General features: G+C 40.7%; 1 long non-coding RNA gene across 1 annotated transcript; it reads right to left on the minus strand.

Moving 5' to 3' along the window:
• Nucleotides 1–630: 630 nt before the first annotated feature.
• LOC135288236 (uncharacterized) lies at nt 631–3765 on the minus strand. Its single transcript, XR_010351462.1, has 3 exons — nt 3531–3765; nt 2840–2973; nt 631–715 (listed from the first exon to the last, which is right to left on the minus strand). It is a non-coding gene; the product is annotated as an uncharacterized LOC135288236 (long non-coding RNA).
• Between the last annotated feature and the right edge of the window lie 9287 nt (nt 3766–13052).

A 13052-nucleotide genomic window follows, 5' to 3' on the forward strand; every position in this document is an offset into this window, starting at 1 on the left:
CCTAGCTCTGTTTTTGCAGAAGTTTCTCTTGACTTTGGATTCTCTGTGATACAATTTTTTCAGTAAGATTTTTTAAAAACAGTAATTTAAACAGAAAATTAAGGTAGATCTGGGAATCTGAAATTCAAGATGAAGTTGCCTCCAAGTTAATCCATCTTGGAAGAGTGTCTGGGTTGGTTCAAACCACTTCAATGTACTGACTTCTTAAGGGGTGAATTGATACAAGATTTTTCATCAGGCAGTTCACACTGAATAATTGACAGCTCTGAAGCCCTATGTGTGTGTTCTGCTAGCAGGAAGGATTGGTCCAGCTTCTGAGAAAGTGGTCTGGGGGTCAGGAATGTTGGTGACACAAAGAAATGGGTACTGATGGAATAACATGAAGGTAGTGACGGCAATGGCTTTCTGCCTAGTGCTGAAAAGGAACTGTAAGCTCACCTCAGTTACACCAATGGAACTCCAAAGATGCCACAGAGCACAGAAACTTGCTAGTGACTGGAATCTTGCAGTCAGTAATTTCAAATGATATGTGAAATGTAGTTCAGACAAGCTCCGATTTATTTCAGTAGATCCCATACCTTAGAATCCTCTATTTTACCATTGAACACATACACAAGACTGGTCTTTGTAATAACTGCTATAAATGTTGTGTTCAAATGGGACCAGACCCTGCTGTTTGGTAACAGGAATCTCCTCCTTTTCACTCCTGAGGGAGCTGTAAACACAGAATAACACCCAGGTCAAACTTATTCACCTTTAGCTTGGTGTTTTCCTGTTTATAATTCTCTCATTTTTGTTAGAAAAATACATCTTTCTCCTTTCTCTAAGAATTGTATTCATTATATGTTCTAGAAATAAAGAGCCACCGGTGCATCCTGCATTGTTTTTAACTGGGAGTTTGCTGATAAATGAAGGACACCAAATTCTTAAAAGAAACTGAATTCAGAAGTATAGAGCTAAAGGCAGGAGCATCTCAAGAAACAATTAGAACCCATTTTGAAAATGCAAAGACATAAAAATAAACAAAGCAGCCAGCCTAAACTGGCTTTGATCTCCTATGCTCCAGCATTGCTTTTTGATCTGTGGCTTTTCAGTGAGGTAGAAGAAAGTTTTTATCAAAAATATTCCTATCATTTAGGCACTGTAATAACCCACAATCTACAGGCTTTGAGGACTCAAAGAGGTTAGGTAACCACCCTTTGTTCAGCTCCTCATCCTCTATCATTTTTATTCTAAGCACCTAAGACAAAATGTCACAGAAATCTATGGGTTGGTTTCTATTTGAGCTGATTTAAACAATGCTAAGTGCTTAAAATGTGTATATTACTATATTTAAAGATCTCCATAATGAGCAGGAGTATATCAGTGATTTACATATCTTCTATTACCATCATCCACACTAATAAAGAACTCCAAAGTCGTCTCCATCTCTTGTCAAAAGCATTTTGTTTTCACATGTTCCATATAAAATTTGTCAATGATTTGTAAAATGCAAATGAACTGTGGCCAGGTAGATAGATTTATCTTACCATAATATTATGACAGTTTACTTCATCATTTTATTGTGTGAACTGTGAAATCGCTGCTGCTGTGGAAACACAGCAGAGGGCTGAAGAATGCACGAAGGCAGGCAGCACTTGTGGAAAGTAAAGATGTGATGCTTTGTATTGCTGCTGTAGTCTTAAGGGGGCAAAAAAGGGATGATCTAAAAAATCCTCCAAAGACTCATTAAGAAGGATTCTATTTGCCCATTAGTGTATTGTGTTAAATTTACTTAGTGATTTTGATGTCAACAGTGACCAGTACTAATGAAAAGCTTATGCAACACCAGTGAATTTAGTAAAATAAAAATGCAAATTAAAAAAAAAATTAAGGAGTTAGATTACACTAAACTATCATTACTAATTCATGACAACACAAGACTGTAATTAACAGTTCAGTGTTACAAACACTATCAAAAGGCACATTTACAGTATACACAAACACCATTGCTAGCAAAGTTTTGATACCGTACGGTTTTTTTCCTTTTGCTAGTGGTTCAAATGGCTTAGGTAAATGGAATGCCAGTAGGGAAATCTAGCCAGGTTAATGCTATCTACTGTGTCCCAGTTCAAGATAGGTTTTAACATGCTGTTTAAATTCACCTCTGTCTAAAAATAAATTTCCTTGGCAATAGAGTGTGCTAAGACGCCATGTCTTACAGCAGCACACACATGAATATTTTCCTGACTTAGAGCCACAAGGATACCATCTTCATTTTAAACCCCTTCTGAGTGAGGCAAATCAGAATTCAGAGTCATCTCACTAACAGGAATTTATAAGGTAAACCACACTTCTCTCCAAAACAAATGCAATAAAAGGAGGCTAGTTTTATTCATGTGTAGTCAGGCCCTATGGAGAGACTAATGTGAAGATTCAGGCCTGATATGATTCTATAGAATTGTGAATTCCCCGCCTTTTATGGACCTTCTAATTGTATTTTGGAAAGATGGTAAGGGATACCAATGTTAACAGGAAGTTAGTGATTATATCAAATTAGAAGCATAAGAGGAGCTGATCAAAGTAAAGACAGCAGGAAGCCAATGGCGGGATTAGCTAATGTAGTAGACTGTGCAAACCCCAAATTCAACCAATACTCCACAGGGAAATGCTAACCCTGACACCTTTGTAGATTCTGCTGTGGACCTTCATTACTGTTGACCAATGCAGGACACTATTTGCCTGAGGGAAGTGGCAGGGCATGTGGACCTATTTAGCAAAGTAACTTAGAAAAGTAAAAAAACCTCAGTGCTTCACAGGGACCATCCTCAATGCAGGAGGACTCACTGTGAAGACTTACAGGGCTCAGATCTGTCTCCATGAAGACCCAAATTTGTCTCCACCTCCTTTCCATTTCTCTTTGCAGTTCCCGGGTGAGCTGGTTGGGCAGCATAGACTCAAGGATCCCCATTATCAGTAAGGTCCAGCTCTTATCTGTGGGATTGGATGAGGAAAGAGGAATACCTGTGACAGATGTATCCCATGAAACTGCAGTGGGAAGATTCCAGGGGAGATCATGCTGTTACTGTGCTGCCTTCACTGATTTACTGCCTCAGCTTGTACAGTACAAGTCTCTGATCCTAAATTGTATCACTTAGCAATGCAGCATTTGTATGGGTGTGTTGCTGCATCATGCTGCAGCTTTTGTGCTTCCTCAGAGATGACCCCATTCTGGTGAACAATGACATAGCTTCAGCCAATCATCCCAGTGTCCATTGAGTTGTAGCTGCCTGATACAGGTGGGGAGGCAGACATCAGAGATTTTCAGGCTGGGAAACCTCCTCAGGTCATAATGCTAGAACAACAGGTCCCCTCAGCAGATTTAAATTACCTCTCTGCTGCCTGCTCTAAGTTACTTTCCTGAGTGTTGGATTTCTAGGTTTGCCATTCATGCACCCCATGGTTTATGGTAACTGGAAGTTTACCCAAGACCAGTTTGTGGAGGTATCTTTCCCAGCACCATGGAAGTTTCAGGTAGGAGCAGGACTCACCTGTGTGGCAGGCAGAGCTTCCCTTGCACCTGCCAGGATCTAACAAACTGCTCTGGGAACACACTTTGCCATTCTCCATCTTCATTCTTCACCCCTTGCTGCTGCAGCTGCAAGATGCATTTGTTTGACTGTGTCACCTTTAACATGATGACAATCATATATGTTTATGTTTTTAAAGCATGCCAGTGGGTTTTATTGTCATCCACTAGATGTAGGAGTCTTCCTATGTACTCATTCCCCTACCCACAGAAAAGAAAGGAGAAAACCCCATCAGTGACTTCAGTAACAACAGGCACTTCACATACAAACACATTTTGGTGTGGTGCTGTGCCTGAGGATAGATGCAGTGTACAGCTTTTCACACCTGAGGAAGCTGTACGGCCCTCCCTTGCTTTGGGGAGCACCCTTGATACGTAATTTTAAATTTTTGTTCTCTCTCTGTTAGCCTGCAGCATTCCCAGAAAGACTTCACGCTGTAACAGAGCTCAGATAGATCACTGGTCCCACCTCTGTCTGTGCTCTTTGAGCATGAGCTATCATCTCTGGTTTGCAATTAAGATGCTGTAGTGGGACTAACAGCAGGAGCTTCTGGTACACTGAGCTACCGAAGGTTTGGCAGCTTGAAGAATTTAAAGGTGAAGTTGTACAGCAAAGCAACTGGAAAAAAAAAACCCCACTCATGAAATCTCTTTCAACAGTCATGTCTTAAGGAAATCATGTTAAGCTGAAAGAAGAAATTACATACCTGCAGTATTTTTAACTTGCTATTTGCTATATTCAGCATATAAATTGTTAACTGGAAAGGATTTTAAATATATTAATGACACTGCTTTGATCTGCTGTATTCCCTATTCTCTAACCCTTTTGGTATCTGATGGTGGAAATACAGGGGATACTTGTGACTTGCTTGCAGCTAAATTACCTATCCAAATTTTTTGCACAAACACATTGGTGGTTGGGATATCTGTGTGCAGGGAGAAACAGTCATTGCCATTCTAAAGTCTGAGTACTATTCTCGATGCTAAAAGAATAAATTCATGGATCATTAAGAGTTTCACTCACATCAAGAACTTAAAAGAGGCAAATATATTGCCATTCTTTGAATATACCAACACACCTACCCTCACTGTGTCCTTTAATGTTTGAGACTCTGCATGGTGGCTTGAGATTACTTCTGAAATGCAATTTTCACATTCTTGTTTGTTTTGACTGATATCTTAATAAAATATAAAGTGCTTGCCAGAAACAATCCTTCTCTGTCAGACAAAGGCACCAAAGTAAACATTCCTTGATTTGTGCTTGGCAGCTGTTGAAGTAAATCCATATCAATAGAAAATTTCTTTTCCTGCAGTTTTACTGAAACAATTGGTTATTAAATGAATCCTAGGTGATTCAGAGGCATGCAACTCCTACAGTGTATTTTTTAGAGTAGATTTTTCCCTTTATGCTTTTACTTTCACCTTGGATTTTTCCTTTACCATAACAAATATGGAATTTTTCAATCATTCAGAGGCACAATCATAGCAGGAGCAATGGGTAGTCCTGCATCTGCCTTCAAGTGTGAGAGTGGCTTGATCAGGGGAACAAAGAGCTGCAGAGAGCTGACCAGTCACTATTTCCCTGCTCCTACCCACTTCTCTTTGAAAAATATAAACATACATGCCTTTTCCCTTCCTCCTGATATTTCTTCTATCCTTCCTGAATTTTTGAAGACGACCACTGGTAGGTCTGAGACAGCTTTAGCAGGGTCTTTAGCGTAGGAAAAACTCATCTGACATGCCTAACTGGAGATCCTCCAAGCTAACCAGTGATGGTCTCACTTTTTCTTGCCCAATTTTACCTGTCACTGGTATTAATTTTACGAGCCATTTGCTCAGAGACAAATTTTCCTTAAGGAATACTGATGCAAAAAGAGTCTTTACAAAAGGCTTTTCAGTTCAGGATGGGGCTTGAGTTTTCATCAGCCTCCACCTCCCGGTTTCACCTCCCCACCACACGGCCTTCCCTACTCATTACACATGACTGTCCACTCTGGGGGCCCCCACTCCTGCTCTCCCACTTCCCTTTGCTTTCCCATGGATGCTGCCCTATGCTTTCCAAGTAGCAAAGTGCTGGCATCCACCTTACTCTGTTTATTCTGTCTGGGTATGGAAACCACCACTGATCAACACACAAGGAGCTCTGAGGGAGTTTTTCCTGTGGTCTGAGGGTGTGCTCACAAGGAAAAGCAGCACGTGTGGCACAGGCTACTGGGACAGCCACCTGCAGAGATAACATGGGACATACACCTTACTCTTCTCACTTTACGATGTCCAAAAACCTGAAGCCTCCATATGTGTCAAAATTGCAAAGATTTTTTTCTCTCCAAGAATAATAATTCTCATTTCAGATAAATTCGCTCCAATCCTATACAACCTTAAGGACACCCAGCAGCGAGGCAGACAGGGGCAGCAGAGAGCTGGGAGAGGGACAGGCAAGGAGAGTTATGGTGCTGTGTTACTACAGGACACAAAACAACACGATGCGGACTTGCTGCTCTTTGCGAGGTAAAAAAGGCTTTTTATTTTCTGACTCCAACATTTATAGGTTTCCAAAAGTGACAGTGATTGGAGGGTGAAAGTGCCACCTCTCCAATGACACTGGACGAACTAACAGTCCATCAATTTTCTCCTCCATAAAAGAATGCAAAACAATAAGTTATTTACATAAAGTATGTCAGAAAGTTCGTAACAAGAATGTAAACATCAGAAGGCTTAGAAAATCTTTTAAAATCTGGGTGACAGTGCTGGCCTCTGGGAAAGGAGGGGCTGTGTGTGCTCAGTGCCAGATGTGTGCAGGCCTTGGGGACGGGATGGGAAGGGGTCCTTGCTTTGCCAATGCCCAGGTACAACTGCCCAACAGCTTTAATGGCTGTGCAGAGTGGAAGGGGATAAAGCTGTGCAGGCAATGCAAGTCCGTGCTGCACCAGCAGTGCAGGGCGCTGCGGCGGGGCAGAATGCTTCATGCAACACAAGTCATGTGTAGCAGGTAATCACACACAATGCTGGGAGTGAAATGCACCATCTCTGATCAAAAGCATTTTGTTTTCACATGTTCCATATAAAATTTGTCAATGATTTGTAAAATGCAAATGAACTGTGGCCAGGTAGATAGATTTATCTTACCATAATATTATGACAGTTTGCTTCATCATTTTATTGTGTGAACTGTGAAATCGCTGCTGCTGTGGAAACACAGCAGAGGGCTGAAGAATGCACGAAGGCAGGCAGCACTTGTGGAAAGTAAAGATGTGATGCTTTGTATTGCTGCTGTAGTCTTAAGGGGGCAAAAAAGGGATGATCTAAAAAATCCTCCAAAGACTCATTAAGAAGGATTCTATTCGCACATTAGTGTATTGTGTTAAATTTACTTACTAATTTTGATGTCAACAGTGACCAGTACTAATGAAAAGCTTATGCAACACCAGCGCTGCACCAGCAGTGCAGGGCGCTTCAGCAGGGCAGAATGCTTCATGCAACACAAGCCACGTGTAGCAGGTAATCCCACGCCATGCTGGGAGTGAAATGCAACATCTCTCTCCTTGTTAACGGGAAGACACGGCCGCTTCCCTTGCTGCCCTGGGAAGATACCAACAAGGCTCTTCCTCCCAGTTCTCCCTTTGAAGCCCACTCAGTTTGCTGTGTAGGATTTCCCAGAGATGTCTGGCACCACATGGTTCAGCTGTGTCTCCTTGGTCAAGGAGACAGCCGTGATTCACGTTTCAGACAAGCAGGCACAGCTGGCAGGTAACATCCTTCAAGAAGCATCTCTAAATGCCCTCATTGTTCAAGGTCTGGGAGTCACAGCCCTTCCAGCCCTCCCCACCCCTTGTTGCCATAGGGACGGACAGCCAGGTGGTGTTGAGGTGCACTCCCCTGCTCCTGACAGGGGCTTAGTACCAGGTCAAAACACCAATGCCTCCAGCCAAACTAGCAATCAGATAATTCGCCTTTCAAACAATGTGTCAATGGTGAGAGAGACAGGTTTGCATTCCCCTTGCAATGCATAAGCAGCAACAGATATTTTCTGTGTTTGAAAAGGGAGAGAGCTGACTTTTAGCCTCAACATATAAAGAATATTGGTCTAAACTTCATTTGTTTTCCTCTCTGGAGGTTCCAGTAATGATGGCTAAGTGCTAAAAGTTCAGTCTGGATATCTACCAGTGCTGCCTATTTTCCCAATTTATTTTTATGCTGCTTTTGTGAGTACTGTTAGCAAAGAAACAAAGAACTTGCAAGTGGAGATCACATTCCCTCTCATTTGTTTATGTACTGCACTTGATTTTCTAAAGCTATGCATAAAGTTTTGTCAGGACAGTTTTGTCAGGAGAAATATATGAAATTCTGAGGTAGTAAAAATGAAGTTGAAAAGAAACTTTATGGTTGAACTTACTACAGAACAAAACAAATGCCTACATTTTAATCTGAGCTTTTATTTCTACACTAGAAAGAGGGTTAGACAGTACACATCTATCACCAAGGGGTATCAGGGACAGACAAAGGTGATACAGAGACTCTATCATCAGCAAACAGGAAAAAGGCACTTTATTATTATAAATCTACAGTTCTTATAGAAACAGTGGTGGACCTAAGACCTGATTGGCCTTTAGGAATCTCCAAGAAGGGACAGCTCCTTCTTGTAAACATCTTTCACAAACAGAGATTGCCTGCCAGGTGCAGAGATTGAGATAGTAATTGTTTTAATTATTTCTCTGAGCTTTCTCACAGCTTCTCACAGCTTCCCAGGAAAATCCTAGGAGAGCTGTGTCTCTCTGTTCGGAGGATATGTGATTACCACACACATCCACCTTTTTCCAAGGATGGGCTGCTTTCAGCTCAGAATACAATCCAGGGTTCAAAGATCTGCAAGCTTAGAGGCTCATGAGATCTGGATATCAGAAAGCTGATCAGTTCTGGGCCATCCCAGCTTAACAGAGAAGAAGGAAGCAAAGCATGGCTGGGAAGGTTTTGCAATTAAAAAAATAAAGAAGAACTGCAGGAGTTTTATGTCTAGCCATCACTAACCCAAAGTCTCATCCATTCAAAATGCAAATTACACCAGTGGCCACGTACTGGCTAATGTGAATAAATCTTCCTATTCTACCCCCTTCTACAAGATCACGTACTGCACCCCGGTAAGCTGCACTCTTTTGTGGTCTAGATACACCTGAAGCCAGCAGAGTTACACAACACTCTTACTCCTTGCAGTCCTGCTAAAAGAAGGAATAATTCATGCCAGGGTAGTGTGTGTTTGCTGTGCACGTGTGTCCACATCACATCTGTGATTTTCCTGTGCACATGTGTCCAAATCACATCTGTGACCCCTGCAACCAGGCTCCACCGACACCCCTCTGACAACGCGAAGGACAAGCCAACCTGCAGCTGGCTACCTCCAAAAGCAGCAAACACTTGTGGACTCAGGCTTTAGAGTGGCCTGCACTAAGGGTTTCCAGGCAAGAACATCCTTCTCTAAACCAGGAATCAGCCCTGTGTTTTTAATAACCAGTTGGCAAGGACAGAAAATGTAGGACTCCAATGCAAAATACATGCTGCAAATTACTTTTTGGCTGCTACCTGAAATGCTCCCTCATACATGCCATCATTTTATTTTAAAAATACATGGTTGAGTGATCATCCAGAAATTTGTCTAGCTTTAATTTAGTTTTCTTGCAGTCGTCCTTTGTACAAAACACTTTGCATACTTGTGCAGTAAAAAAAATATTTTGTCTATTTGGTTAAAACACTGTGAAATACTATCACATACTCCCCTTCAGTCTATTTTTTAAACTGTTCTAATGAATAACAGGAAAAAAAATCTGAAAGACCTTCAAACCCAGACATTAAGAAATATGCTTATCATGACAAATCCTTACTGAAAAATTAATGTTTTATTGAGTGAAACAATTGCTTTTACATTAGTACTTCATTATTTCAGATAGAAATGGTTATATTTTTGCCATTTGCTTCCATGTCATAGTTTCCTTGTCTGCAATTACGGTAGATTTCATCATTCCACTCATGAAATAAACAAAAAGCAAAAAGAAGGTCCCACACTCTGACTTTTCTTCATAAATCTAAAAAAGACAGTTATAGAAGGCAAAGTTACAGCAGCCAAACTCCTCTCATAAAACTCATGTTACATTTGGTAAGCCTCAACTTGATCTGGAATTTAAAACCTACAGATTTTTTGTGGCAAAGTAAAAACTAAAGCAATATATGATTAAAACTTCCTTTTTTCAAGTAGTTGGATTAAGAATTTCACTCTACAATGTGTCCATAATTCACTGGAGCATACAGACACATTCTTCACATTCTACCTGTCTTTGTGCTTTATTTCTGCAATCTCTTGTAGATCTACAGCTGTTTGCCCTCACCTCCCAAGTCCTATTGGGTGATCAAGTATTTTCCTCCATTTTCTTTTTTTAAAATGCCCTCCCCCACCCCCAGCATTTTAAGCACCCACTTGTGAAACTTCATTGATTATCTGCATGATTCATGCAGCCTCACTGACATGGATTTATTATTGTGTTTAATTACTAAAACAAAAAAGTTGTTAGAGATTTGCAGCTGACCCTGGAAGTGTCCCAAAAAGTTTCAGCCTCATAATTTCATTCTTTGCTGAAAGAAAATAATCTCTACCTAGTTTTAAATCAATATTAATGTTTCCTTAGTTTTTCTGACTAAAATATGGGACACTGATGTAAAGAGCATCATCAGGAAGACCCCCAGGGGCTGCAAGGAGCCTTCTGTGAGGCCCAGGACATCAAAATGCCGAGGTCCCTGCTTATATCTGGTAGGACATCTGAAGGAAGAGACCCCAAACCTTTGCCCTACTAGGCAATATGAAGAATCCAAGGTAATGAGCTTCCTGTCTAAACAGCATAATTATTAATAATTTTATCTGAGAGCACCTCCTTTTCTTGGAATGAAGAAAGAAGGACATGAAAAAGGCCACAGGTTTTAAGGAAATAAAAGATTCAGTAAAAGGTGTTTAAAAGAAAAATGTATTCTTGCAATAAAAAGAAGCTCTAGGCTGTAGTTTGGGATGGCTGCAGCAAGTGGGTGAGGTAGGTGCCACCACTATGGCAGGGAGAGATGATGAGTGGATGCTCAGTCCAGCAGTGTCAGGCCATGTGCTTAATAGAGCTAAAATCCAAACAGTCTATGCCAAGATTAAATTAAATATTCTCTGGAATCTACTGTCTTCTGCACCCACGTGAACCAGACAAGTTAAACAGGGATATCAGAATGCACAGGATAAATTCACGTTAGTGAGTTTATCAATGCACATCCATATAACATATGAACTAACAATAATCAAGTGTAACACCTCAGATGTGCTGTCAGGACCAATAAAAATGGCAAAGTGATTTCCATGGCTGTAGGAGTACAGGTATCTTTTGTGCTCATATGGCTTATCAACAAATGGTACTAATTAGAATGTATTTCTAAATGCTTCATCTCACCTCAAAGTAAAAAAGAGGAAGCAGTAGAAAAGGTTCAGGCAAGTGCAGTGGCTGGTGGTGAGCATGGAAAGCCTCTGCCTAAGGAGAGATCAAATAGAGTGGGATGTTCAGCTTGGACAAGAGGCAGCTGAGGAGAAGTATGAGGGATAAAACCCTGATGTTAACATCTCCAAGGACAGATGAAGTTCTGAGGAGTGTAGAAGAAACAATGTGCCATCATACCTCAGAATGGCTTTCCTTGTTGGAATAAGTAGGGCAGATGTAACAAGTATCTCAGGGGGTTTTAAGGCAAGCAGACCTTTCCAACCATAGAAATAAATTGTGGGACCTTAGGCTGTGGGAATTTATAGGTGCCAAGGCTATAAGTGAGTTAAACACAACATTTAAAGGCATCCAAAGAAGTCCATAGGCAAGGATGAACCCCACAGACATAACCTCCATCTCAAGCGATCTCCAAACTGCGGATTTCCATATATTAGGAGGTATATGAGGAGCTCTACATCCATGTGGGCTTTTCATATACCTTTTTTGTATACATCCACCACAGCTCTGAGGTCAGAGACCCAGCAGACCTCCCACCTGGCCCAGGGTCAGCATAAAGCGTAGCTCTGCTTTTTAAAAGTAAGTAGCTTTTGAATGCAAAACCACATAAAATCTAGCTGCCCACCTAGGATTTCCTTAGTCACACTGCTCCTTCTTTTCCTTTGAGTGAGGCAGAGGATTATCTAATATGTTGTAATTAAATCAGAAATGCAGTTACTGTTGTCAAAACATGAGTCATTTTTTCATGCACAGATCTGATTCCAGTGACACAGTTGCAAAGGCATCTTTTCAAACTCTATAACACTGGAATAATTTTTTCTTCTGAGCTAAGCTGTCAGCAAAAACTGCTTAGCAGTGAGTGGCAATCAATCCAGCCTTGTCTCTCAACAAGTTAAAGAGTTTTGACATAGTGTGGTTCTCATCTAGAGGTTTTCTTATGAAAAGAAAATTCAAATGCTTTTTGAAAGCATACTTTTAATAAAATCATCCACTTTTAGAAAGAAGAGCTCTATCCAAGGAAGTAGGTTGTTTGCTTCAGCACCTCTTGAAATTTCAGTAATATTGCCATGCATGCACTTGGGAAGATGCATTTCTTCAGTTTCACTTGACATTCTTGACATTTTTCACTCCCTAATGCAGAAAGCAGTGCCAGCCAGGACTTGCCAGGAAATGTACCCACTGGTACGTGGTACACCATCTCAGTGAAGTATTAGCTGCTCAGCTACTGGTTGCTTATCTCTTTTGTTACTTGAATAACAAGGATTATGAATTATTCAGCTACAGTATGAAATGGATAAATATGATACATTTCCCAGATTTCATAAAAGTTAAAATAGTGGGCACAGAAGAAAGGGACTACATTATGCAGAAGACAAAAAAATAGGATCAGTATGAGGCAAGTATTTCCTAACAAAGAGGCCTGTTAAATGGCTGAGAAGTCCCTTGTGGGAAGAGGTGGAGGCCTCATCACTTTAGATATTTAAACCAGACTAGACAAAGCATTCATCTCTACAGGGGCGAAGGAAATGGATAAAATTACTTATTAGGCTTCTTCCTATCCATCTCTGATTTCTACAATTTAATACATTTTTTAAAATGCAAACGACATTTGTATAGCAAAAGGCAGAAAAACAAAAAAAACATTTTCTAGTTGAAGTGTTGCCCAGCACAATGAAACTTGATTTAAAAATAAATTTATGCTAGCAATTCAGACTGTAAGATGACTTCTCTTTGTTTAAGGTCTAAAGCTGAAAAGCTTTGGTACTGTCACATGTGTCTCTAAAAAGATGATTTACTGTCCCTAGACTGGGGATTTATTCTTTGTGCCAGAACTCTTTGTGAACTGTGATGTTTCAACTTTGACAGAGGTGGCTGATGCAAAAGAAGAATGCTGCTTTTCAGAAAAGTAGTGGAGTGTGGGGTCTGTGCCTAAGGTCTGGCAGACTTATCAACTCCCTTGAGAATCTCCAGCACTA

This window comes from Passer domesticus, chromosome 1 (genome assembly GCF_036417665.1).
Source record: "Passer domesticus isolate bPasDom1 chromosome 1, bPasDom1.hap1, whole genome shotgun sequence".
NCBI classification, from domain to species: domain Eukaryota; kingdom Metazoa; phylum Chordata; class Aves; order Passeriformes; family Passeridae; genus Passer; species Passer domesticus.